The sequence below is a fragment of the Pseudophryne corroboree genome, chromosome 5 (genome assembly GCF_028390025.1).
Source record: "Pseudophryne corroboree isolate aPseCor3 chromosome 5, aPseCor3.hap2, whole genome shotgun sequence".
NCBI classification, from domain to species: Eukaryota; Metazoa; Chordata; class Amphibia; order Anura; family Myobatrachidae; genus Pseudophryne; species Pseudophryne corroboree.
In genome coordinates, this window is record NC_086448.1 from 316797418 (window position 1) to 316807530 (window position 10113).

At 47.8% G+C, this 10113-nt stretch overlaps 1 long non-coding RNA gene across 1 annotated transcript in view; it reads left to right on the forward strand.

Annotated features, from left to right (window-relative positions):
• Positions 1-9653, forward strand: part of LOC134927687 (uncharacterized) — an 82364-nt gene extending 72711 nt beyond the window's left edge. The window contains exons 3-4 of the long non-coding RNA XR_010177709.1: positions 8773-9010; positions 9324-9653. This is a non-coding gene — a long non-coding RNA (uncharacterized LOC134927687). The remainder of the gene's footprint in view (positions 1-8772; positions 9011-9323) is intronic.
• Positions 9654-10113: the final 460 nt, after the last annotated feature.

Here is a 10113-nt window from a genome sequence, read left to right on the forward strand (position 1 = left end):
TCCTTATCAATTAACTAGCTCACCACAGGTGATGGCAATCATACATTACCAGGAAAGTCCAGGAACAGAGCATTTTCTCCCTCATGGAGAGGGTCAGGTAGGCAAGTATGATGCACACATGCAGAGAATATTGTGGTTTGCAATTACTATCAAAGATCGTTATTATCTATCCCTTATTTGGTCAGTTCAAGGACTTTAGTATCTTAACAAAGTTAGATTTAAGTATAATGTATAATCTTATTCAGATCAGGAGAGGTGACTGTAGCTGTATGACCTGTCAGAACCTGGCAGGAAGTAATGTCTGTTGCCATGCATGCTGGGAGGTTCCCTGAAGTCAGTCGTGTTAGTAAGTCACGCTGAGTACAAAGACACTATCTCACTTCTGAAGTTATCACTCCAGTCTTTCTATACCCCAACTACATAGTGTCCGATGTTGGCAGACATGGCTGACTGATCCCCTTATCTTGATAAAAACATAGCTGACAACTGGATCCAGTTCAGAAAGGAATGGAAAGTGTAAGGCAATGCTGGATTGTCTGTGGAATCAAACCAGACACAGGCATATACCCTTCTTATCCACTTAACTTTTGACGGTCAGAATTTCTTATTGTTAATAATGTATAAAAGGAGAGTTATTGTAGACTTACCATTGTTAACTCTCTTTCTGCGAGGTACATTGTGTTCCACAGGGAAACATTGGGGTAGATTGGATCTTGATCCAGAGGCACCAACAGGCTAAAGCTTTAGGCTGTCCCATGATGCATTGGGGCCTCCTCTATAACCCCGCCTCAGGCACTGTGAGCTCAGTTTCATTAACAAGTCCAATGCAGGAGCAGGTAAGAGATAAGGTAGATGTTAGTCACATAGAACTACATTCTCACGACAGAAGCAGGGACCAGCGGCTAATGCCATTCAAACCCATAGAAGCTAGGTGCGTCAGGGTGGGTGCCCTGTGGAACCCAATGTACCTCTCAGAAAGAGAGTTAACACTGGTAAGTCTACTATAACTCTTCTTTTCTGCAGCAGGTTACATTGGTTTCCACAGGGAAACATCAGGGATATCCTAAAGCAGTTCCTCAAGGGAGGGGATGCACCTTAGCGGGTATGAGAACCCGGCGTCCAAAGGAAGCATCCTGGGAGGCGGAAGTATCAAAGGTATAGAACCTAATAAACGTGTTCACAAAGGACCACGTAGCCACCTTGCACAATTGTTCTGAGGACGCGTCACAGCGAGCTGCCCAAGAAGGTCCAACAGACCGAGTAGAATGGGCATTAATAGCAGCAGGAGCTGGGGGACCAGCTTGTGCATAAGCTTGTACAATCACCATTCTAATCCATCTGGCCAAGGTTTGCTTATTCGCAGGCCAGCCATGTTTGTGAAAACCAAACAAGACAAAAAGGGAGTCTGACCTCCTGATTGAAGCAGTCCTCTCCACATATATACGGAGAGCCTGTACCACATCCAAAGACCGCTCTTTGGAGGACAAATAAGAAGAGATAAAAGCCAGAACCACAATCTCTTGGTTAAGATGAAAAGATGACCCCTCCTTAGGTAAATAACCTGGGTGAGTTATAAGAACTGCTCGGTCACAATGAAACATTAGAAAGGGTGGACAACAGGACAATGAGCCAAAGTCTGACACCCTTCTAGCAGAAGCAATAGCCAGTAAAAACAAGACCTTGGCCATGAGCCAGTTACCAGTACCATCTCAAGAGGTTCAAATGGAGACTCTTGCAGGGCACTCATGACAACCGACAGATCCCATGGAGCCACAGGAGGGACATAGGGAGGCTGAATCCGTAAGATACCCTGAGTGAATGTATGAACCAGAGCCGGATTAAGGGGGGGTCCCAGGGGGTACGTTACCCTGGGCCCCCCAAATCTCTGGGGCCGCCCTGGCCCAGTTGGAATTGTTCACTTTGGCCCCAAGAGCACGCAGCTTCTGCTGCTGTATAGCTGCTGTTATCGGGGCCAGCACTCAGTGCAGCAGCCAGTCACAGCCTAACTGGTCATCAATCACTGCCACCAATGGGCTGCTGTGAGGATGCCTCTACTCACTCCCCTCCCGGCTGAGACCCCGCCCCTATTCCCCGTGAAGCTCCGCCCCTTTCTCTCCTTACTCTCTATGTCATTGTTTATCCTGCCCTAGCCTCCACCATTTCCCTCTCCTCCTCTCTTCTGCCCTATCTGTGACTGTGCCTCCTTCTCCCTATGAGCTCCAGCTCCGCAGTCTGCTGAGACCAGGCAGCCTACTTCCTACCGAGGTAAGTACCTGTATATGGGGAAGTGTAGGGGGATATATTAATGTAGTCTGGAGTTGTATTGATGTTATTTGTGGGGGATATGTTAAGAGGATGGGGTGTGTTAACATTATGGGGACTATATTACTGTTATTGGGGTGGGGGTGTATTAATATCATGGGGGTATAGTACTGTTATCTGGGTGGTGGGTCGGGGGTGTATTAATATTATGGACGTATAATACTGTTATCTGGGTGGTGAAATGGGGTGTATATTATTATGGGGGTATATTACTCTTATCTGGGTGGTGGGCTGGGGGGTATATTAATATTATGGGGGTATATTACTGTTATCTGGGTGGTGGGCTGGGAGAGGTGTATTAATATTATGGGTGTATATTACTGTTATCTAAGTGGTGGGCTGGGGGGTATATTAATATTATGGGGGTATATTACTGCTATCTGGGTGGTGGGCTGGGGAGGTGTATTAATATTATGGGTGTATATTACTGTTATCTGGGTGGTGGGCTGGGGGGTATATTAATATTATGGGGGTATATTACTGCTATCTGGGTGGTGGGCTGGGGGGGTATATTAATATTATAAGGGTATATTACTGCTATCTGGGTGGTGGGCTGGGGGGTATATTAATATTATGGGGGTATATTACTGCTATCTGGGTGGTGGGGTTGTTTTAATACTGAGCCTGATTTGGAGGTGGGTGAATCTGCAGTAGCTGCAGCAGCTGCTACTACGTCTTTATGCTAATGCCGCAGTCGGTGGGCGCCCTTATGTGACGTCCACCAGCTGTAATGAATATCTGTCAATGTGCGCATGAAGACGGGCCATCGATCAAACATAGGTTGCACCATCAGACATTATAGAATCCCTTTGGTGCTCCAACTGTCCATTGGATCGAGGCTGCCAGTGCCAGTGGAACTGCGTCTTTTGACGCAGTCTCTGACATTGACAGGTCTACCACCATTAGCCACTCTCCAATCACCTCCCAGGAACGCCTATCGAAATTGCATGGCTCTCCATGCACTGCAGATATGTGTCTCCTGGTGGTATCGACTGGGACATATTATATTGGCCCGATTGACATAGTGCAAGGGTTCATACATTCATAGGATTCTGTACTTTTACATGTCTGCAGATTTGAAGGCAGAGAAAACCTAGAAGAGGAGGCAGTGGATTGGAGCAGATGTCCTCAGTAAGTAGCTGTGACATGCACCCACCCACACATTATAAAAAATACACACACACACATACACACCACAGCAAGGTGTCCGGCTCTCCCTGTAGAAAAAAGCCTTCAGCGCCGGGTGCCCGCACAATCTGAATCACATATATCCCCACATAGGGGGTCATTCCGAGTTGTTCGCTCATTATTTTTTTGTCACAACGGAGCGAATAGTCGCTAATGCGCATGCGCAATGTCCGCAGTGCGACTGCGCCAAGTAAATTTGCTATGCAGTTAGGAATTTTACTCACGGCATTACGAGGTTTTTTCTTCGTTCTGGTGATCGTAATGTGATTGACAGGAAGTGGGTGTTTCTGGGCGGAAACAGGCCGTTTTATGGGAGTGTGTGAAAAAACGCTACCGTTTCTGGGAAAAACGCGGGAGTGGCTGGAGAAACGGAGGAGTGTCTGGGCGAACGCTGGGTGTGTTTGTGACGTCAAACAGGAACCACAAGCACTGAACTGATCGCAGATGCCGAGTAAGTTTGAAGCTACTCAGAAACTGCTAAGAAGTGTCTATTCGCAATTCTGCTAATCTTTCGTTCGCAATTTTAATATGCTAAGATTCACTCCCAGTAGGCGGCGGCTTAGCGTGTGCAAAGCTGCTAAAAGCAGCTTGCGAGCGAACAACTCGGAATGACCCCCATAGTGCAGCACTCCAGGCAGCTGAAATAAACACTATAACAGCGGCATATATTTGGCAACTTTTCAGTGCCTGACGAAAGGGGCACCTACAGTATAAACGGCACTGAAACGTTACCAAATATATGCTGCTGTTATTGTATTTCATTCAGACGCCTGGAGTGCTGCACTGTGGGTATATGTGTGTGTGTATTCGTTGCGTGCCTCTTTATTAAGGGCCCCCTGACTGAGTGCGCCCTGGGCCCCCCATAGCCTTAATCCGGCCCTGGTATGAACGTCAGGTATAGGTGCAATTTTTCTTTGAAACCATACCGACAAGGCAGATATGTGAACCAGGGAGGCCAGACGAAGGCCTAAGTCCAGGTCTCTGCAGAAAAGCCAGAATTCTGGACATTCTGAATCTGTATGCGTCATAATTCTTATCAGCACACCAGGTGAAGAAAGAATTCCAGAACCTGTAAAAAACCCGAGCTGAAGCCGGTTTACGGGCTTTGAACATAGTTTGGTTGACTGCCTCGGAGAATCCTTTGGCTCTCAGGAGTGATGCTTCAAGAGCCACACTGTCAAAGCTAGCCTGGCCAGGTCCAGATAAAGACAAGGGCCATGTTCGAGGAGGTCTGGGCGCTGAGGAAGTAGAAGAGGACGCTCTGTCGATAGACCCTGCAGGTCTGAGAACCAATGCTGTCTGGGTCACGCTGGAGCGACTAGAAGTAGAAATTCTCCTTCTTGTTTGAATTTCCGCAGGACCCTGGGCAGGAGTGACACTGGAGGAAACACGTAAGGCAGCCGGAAGTTCATTGGAATTGCCAGTTCGTCCACGAACGCTGCTTGAGGATCCTAGGTCCTTGATCCGAAGACCGGAACCTTGTGCTTGTGTTGATACCAGGGGTTAAAGTGAGCCGTAACGGACCGGAACTGCGTTCCGTCAGTTCCACTTGGAAATGGAACGCAGTACCACCTCCTCTGGCTCACCTAACCTGATGTGTGATCGGCGCCACAGGGAGATGCCGGGCGCCCGCTGAGATTGTGTTACCAGCGGGTGCCCGGCTCTCTCTCCGCAGCAGCAGCCGGAGGCAGGAGCTCAGTACTGAGCTCCGGCTTCCGGCTCAGTCAGTGTGCTCTATGGGAGAGACGTCATGACGTATCTCCCATAGTGCCGAGGAGCGGACGCCCAGAGGACTGCAGCGGTCAGACACGGGAGCAGGGCTTGGTGAATATTGTGATCTTTGTTTGTTTTTTCCTTTGTGTAGCGGCACATCTACAGGGAGGCATTACTACTGGGGGGCATCTACTGGGGGCAAACTACTGGGGGGCATTACTACTGAGGGGCATCTACTGGGGGCAAACTACTTGGCATTACTACTGAGGGGCATCTACTGGGGGCAAATTACTGGGGGGCATTCTACTGGGGGGGCATCTACTGGGGGACATTACTACTGGGGGCATCTACTGGGGGCAAACTACTGGGGGGGCATCTACTGGGGACAAACTACTGGGGGCATTATTACTGGGGGCCAACTACCGGGGGCAAACTACAAGGGGGAAAGCTACTGGGGGCAAACTACAAGAGGGCAAGCTACTGGGGGCTAACTACAAGGGGGCTAACTACTGGGGGCAAACTACAGGAGGACATTACTACTGGGGGCATAACTACAGGGCATTACTACTGGGGGCATAACTACAGGGGCATTACTACTTGGGGACATTACTAATGGGGGGCTAAACTACTGGGGGCATAACTGCAGGGGCTAAACTACTGGGGGTATTACTACTTGGGGCATTACTACTTGGAGGCATTACTACTGGGAGCATTACTACTGGGGGCTAAACTACAAGGAGGAATAACTACAGGGGCAAACTACTGGGGGCATTACTACTGGTGGCTAAACTACAAGGGGCAAACTACTGGGGCTAAACTACTGGGGGCATTACCACTGGGAGGCTAAACCACATGGGGCAAACTACATGAGTGCTAAACTACTGGGGTTATTACCACTGGGAGGATAAACTAAAGGGGGGGGGGGGTAAACTACTGGGGTCATAACTGCAGGGGCATTACTACAGGGGGCTAAACAACTGGGGGCATTACTACAGGCAACATTACTACTCGGGGCAATACTACACAGGGGCATTACCATTAAGGGCATTACTACTGGGGACACTACTAATGATGGCATTGTAAAGGGGGCACTTCATAAGGGGCATCACTCCTGGGAACATAAGGGACACGACTATTGCGGACATTGCATAAGGGGCACCACTACTATGGGCTCTATATAAGAGGCACTACCACTGTGGGCACTACCAGTACAGTGGACATTGCATAAGGAGCACTACTACTGCGGGCATTTTATAAGGGGAGCTACTGCTGTGGGCATTATGTGTATTATGGGGTGCTACTACTGTGGGAATTATTACTATTGTGTGACCACTCCCCTTTCTTTTTGAGACCATGCGCCTTTTTGTGGCGCGCCTCCAGCGCACGCAATACCTTTATTACATGGGCACCGTGGGGAGGGAGGGGTGAGTTCCACCACCTCTCTAGGACCACTTTAAGCACTGGTCGAGACCCTATCAGGTCTACATCTGGTAGGCACCCTTTGTCCACTAGGAGTTGAAAGACTTCTGGATGAAGACTCCACTCGCCAGCGTGCACGTCATGGCGACTGAGGAAGTCCGCTTCCCAGTTCAGGACGCCCGGAATGAACAGTTCCGATATTGCTGGCAGATAGCGTTCTGCCCAACGAAGGATTTTTGACACTTCCACCATTGCCATGCGGCTTTGAGTGCCACCTTGATGTATGCCACCGTGGTGGCGTTGTCTGACCGTACTTGAACAGGCCTGTTCTGTACCAGAGGCAGGGCGAAAGATAGTGCATTGAACACTGCCCGCAATGGTGTTCTATGCACTGTGTTTATTGGGAGGAGAGACTCCTCCTTGGTCAAGCGACCCTGAATAGAGTATTGCTCCAACACTGCAACCCATCAGCTCAGACTGGCATCCGTTGTCAGCAGGACCCATTCGATGATCCAGAAGGGACGGCCCCTGCTCAATTGCGGGCCCTGTAGCCACCCAGTCAGCGGCAGACGAACCTCCAGAGTCAAAGTGATCATGTGAGATCTGATTCGATGAGGTAGGCCGTCCCACTTAGAAAGGATTAACATCTGCAGAGGGCGACAATTAAATTGAGCGTAGTCTACCATGTCAAATGCTGACACCATCAGGCCAATTACTTGCATCGCCGCATGTATCGACACTCTGGGGCAACAAAGGAAGCAGTATGCTCCCCCTCCTCTTCAGATGAAACATCAGAGATATTAGTGGATTGTGAGGAGGAAGCAGCCCGCTTAGATGACCCAGAGACACGAGAGTGACCTGGAGTAGATTTTTGCCTGACCAAGGAATGAGTTAATTGCTGCAACTTGTTAGACAAATTTTCCGCCCAACGTTGAAAAACCATAAGAACAATTTGTGGCTGTAATGGCACAGGTGGTCCCATAGGGGGCACCAGAGTACCCAGTAGGTTTGTGAATGCAGCCCAAGGTGGCTCTTGATTGGTTACAGGAGCTATGGACTGATTGGGAGATGTATGACACATAGTACACAGACCATCATACACAACTTCCCCCTCTGGTAAATCTTTGGCGCATGCTCTGCATGATGCAGGAGCATCCACAGACTTACTGCGCTTCTTGATAGACATTGTACACCAGGCATGTCCAAACTGCTGCCCTCCAGCTGTTGTGAAACTACATATCCCAGTATGCCCTGACACAGTTTTGCTGTCAGAGAATGCTAAAGCTGTGTCAGGGCATGCTGGGATGTATAATTTCTCAACAGCTGGAGGGGTGCAGTTTGGACATACCTGAGCGATTTAGTACGATAAAGCCAGACAGAGTACAATACCTATGATTAAAACCGCTAGTATGTGACTGTAGACACAGTACACAACACCAGCGATTAAATCCGCCATTATGTGACTGAGTACACAGTAGAATACACGTAATGGGCAAATACTATATATATGACCCTGATGCATCTAGTCCCTTAGGGTACAGAATATAGTGATAGGTATATTTGGGAAACACTGAAAAATGAAACCACACAGCAGATACAGGCACACACAGTCACAGGCAATGCAGATAGTTATTATGACAATAAAACTGCACTGGACTAGTATATATATATATATATATATATCTATATATATATATTTATTTTTATTATTGTGGCAGGAAAGGTACTTTGCCACCTGTAAGCTACACACAGGGTCCTGGGGGTGGATGGGAAGTGTGGATGGACCGGGTTCCCATCCATTTGGCCCAGACCAGGTCTTATAGGCTTCTTAGCCCAAGAAGCTGCTTCATCAGCCAGCACCTTGGTGCTGGGTTTAAAGCAGAGTCTCTCCCACGAGTCAGGGCTCCTGAAGGCAGTTAGTGTCCCGGTGATAGGAATGCTAGGGACAGTGGGATCCGGAGGGCTGGGCCACTAGTGTCAGGATGCCGGGACCTGAAGGGTTCCTTATTAAGTAAGAGGGAGTGAGGCAGGGCCTAACCTCCCTGATAGTTTACACTAAAGACAGTGATCTTTGTTTTATGTATATCTTTGTTTTTGAGCTACCTAAATAAAAGGTATTTGTTGTTTTAGCACAAGCCTGGAGTTGGTCGTTGGTGGATTTTTGTAGCAGAGCACATTCTAGCAAGTCTCCTGTTACAAATGGCATCTGAACAAGGAACCTTCTGCTAGTCGTGTCACACGTGGCAGAGGACCCAACAGCCGCAAGGTAGCGGCACACATACCAGCGAACTCCAGACCAAGCTGAACTCGTGGGCATCAGTACCAGACCAAGGGTGTTGTGAGTAGTGGTTAAACTCAACCCCACAAGGTAAAAATAATGATATGTTTTGTTTAAACTGAATGTGTTTGATTTTGGTGCAAAAGTTTGCATTGGCAGCAAAGAGGTTAAACAGGGTGCATGGCCTGTTCTGTCTTATATGCTTTGCACCATTCATTGAAAGTAGCTGTGCTGATTTGCTCTAAGTGGTTGTATGCAGCTGATAATTTATGACTGAATTTCTTTTCCAAGCTTATTTTTACCTGTGCCTGCAAAATCTGGTAATGGGAGTCTGGTGTCCCTGTTAATTAGCTCATTAAGACCAATCAAGCAAAGTTGAAACCTTTTATAAATGTGGTTTTAGGGTCCAGCTGATGTCTGAGCGTGCTGATTGGAGCTTGGGTGTTTAAAAAAGCTACTTCCTGCAACTATTGACATCCTGATTTATACCTTGAAAAAGACCCCAGTAGTGGTGGAAACGCGTCGGTGTGGCCCCTGCAGCTGAGAGACAGCAATAAAACTGGTCACAAGAGATCCTGCAGGTTTTGCGGTGGTACAATCCGGAAGTTCCACTTGGAAAAAGTCATGCTGTTTATGAACTGTTTGGCCACAGTTCTTATTATCCGGTAATTGCATGTTACATATGCTAGAAGGAGACCTACTGTATGTTTTTATGCGATGTCAAGGATGCTCAATGAGATTTTATTATACATCTGTTGATGTTGTCTACTTCTATATTGTGTGTTATTAAAATTGTGTTACACTATATACATCTATTTTATTTTTACATGGTACTATCCTTATGGTGAAGAACCTGTGACAACTTAATAGGATCCTGGGGAGCTATTCAAAGTGCTGGTTAAGTTTTCCTCCCGTTTCTATATTTGCACATTTTGGTGAGGGGTGGAGATACACCTCTTGGGAGTGTATAACTATGGGGGTCATTCCGAGTTGTTCGCTCTGTAAATTTCTTCGCATCGCAGCGATTTTCTGCTTAGTGCGCATGCGCAATGTTCGCACTGCGACTGCGCCAAGTAAATTTGCTATGTAGTTAGGAATTTTACTCACGGTTTTTTCCTCATTCTGGGGATCGTAATGTGATTGACAGGAAGTGGGTGTTTCTGGGCGGAAACTGGCCGTTTTATGGGTGTGTG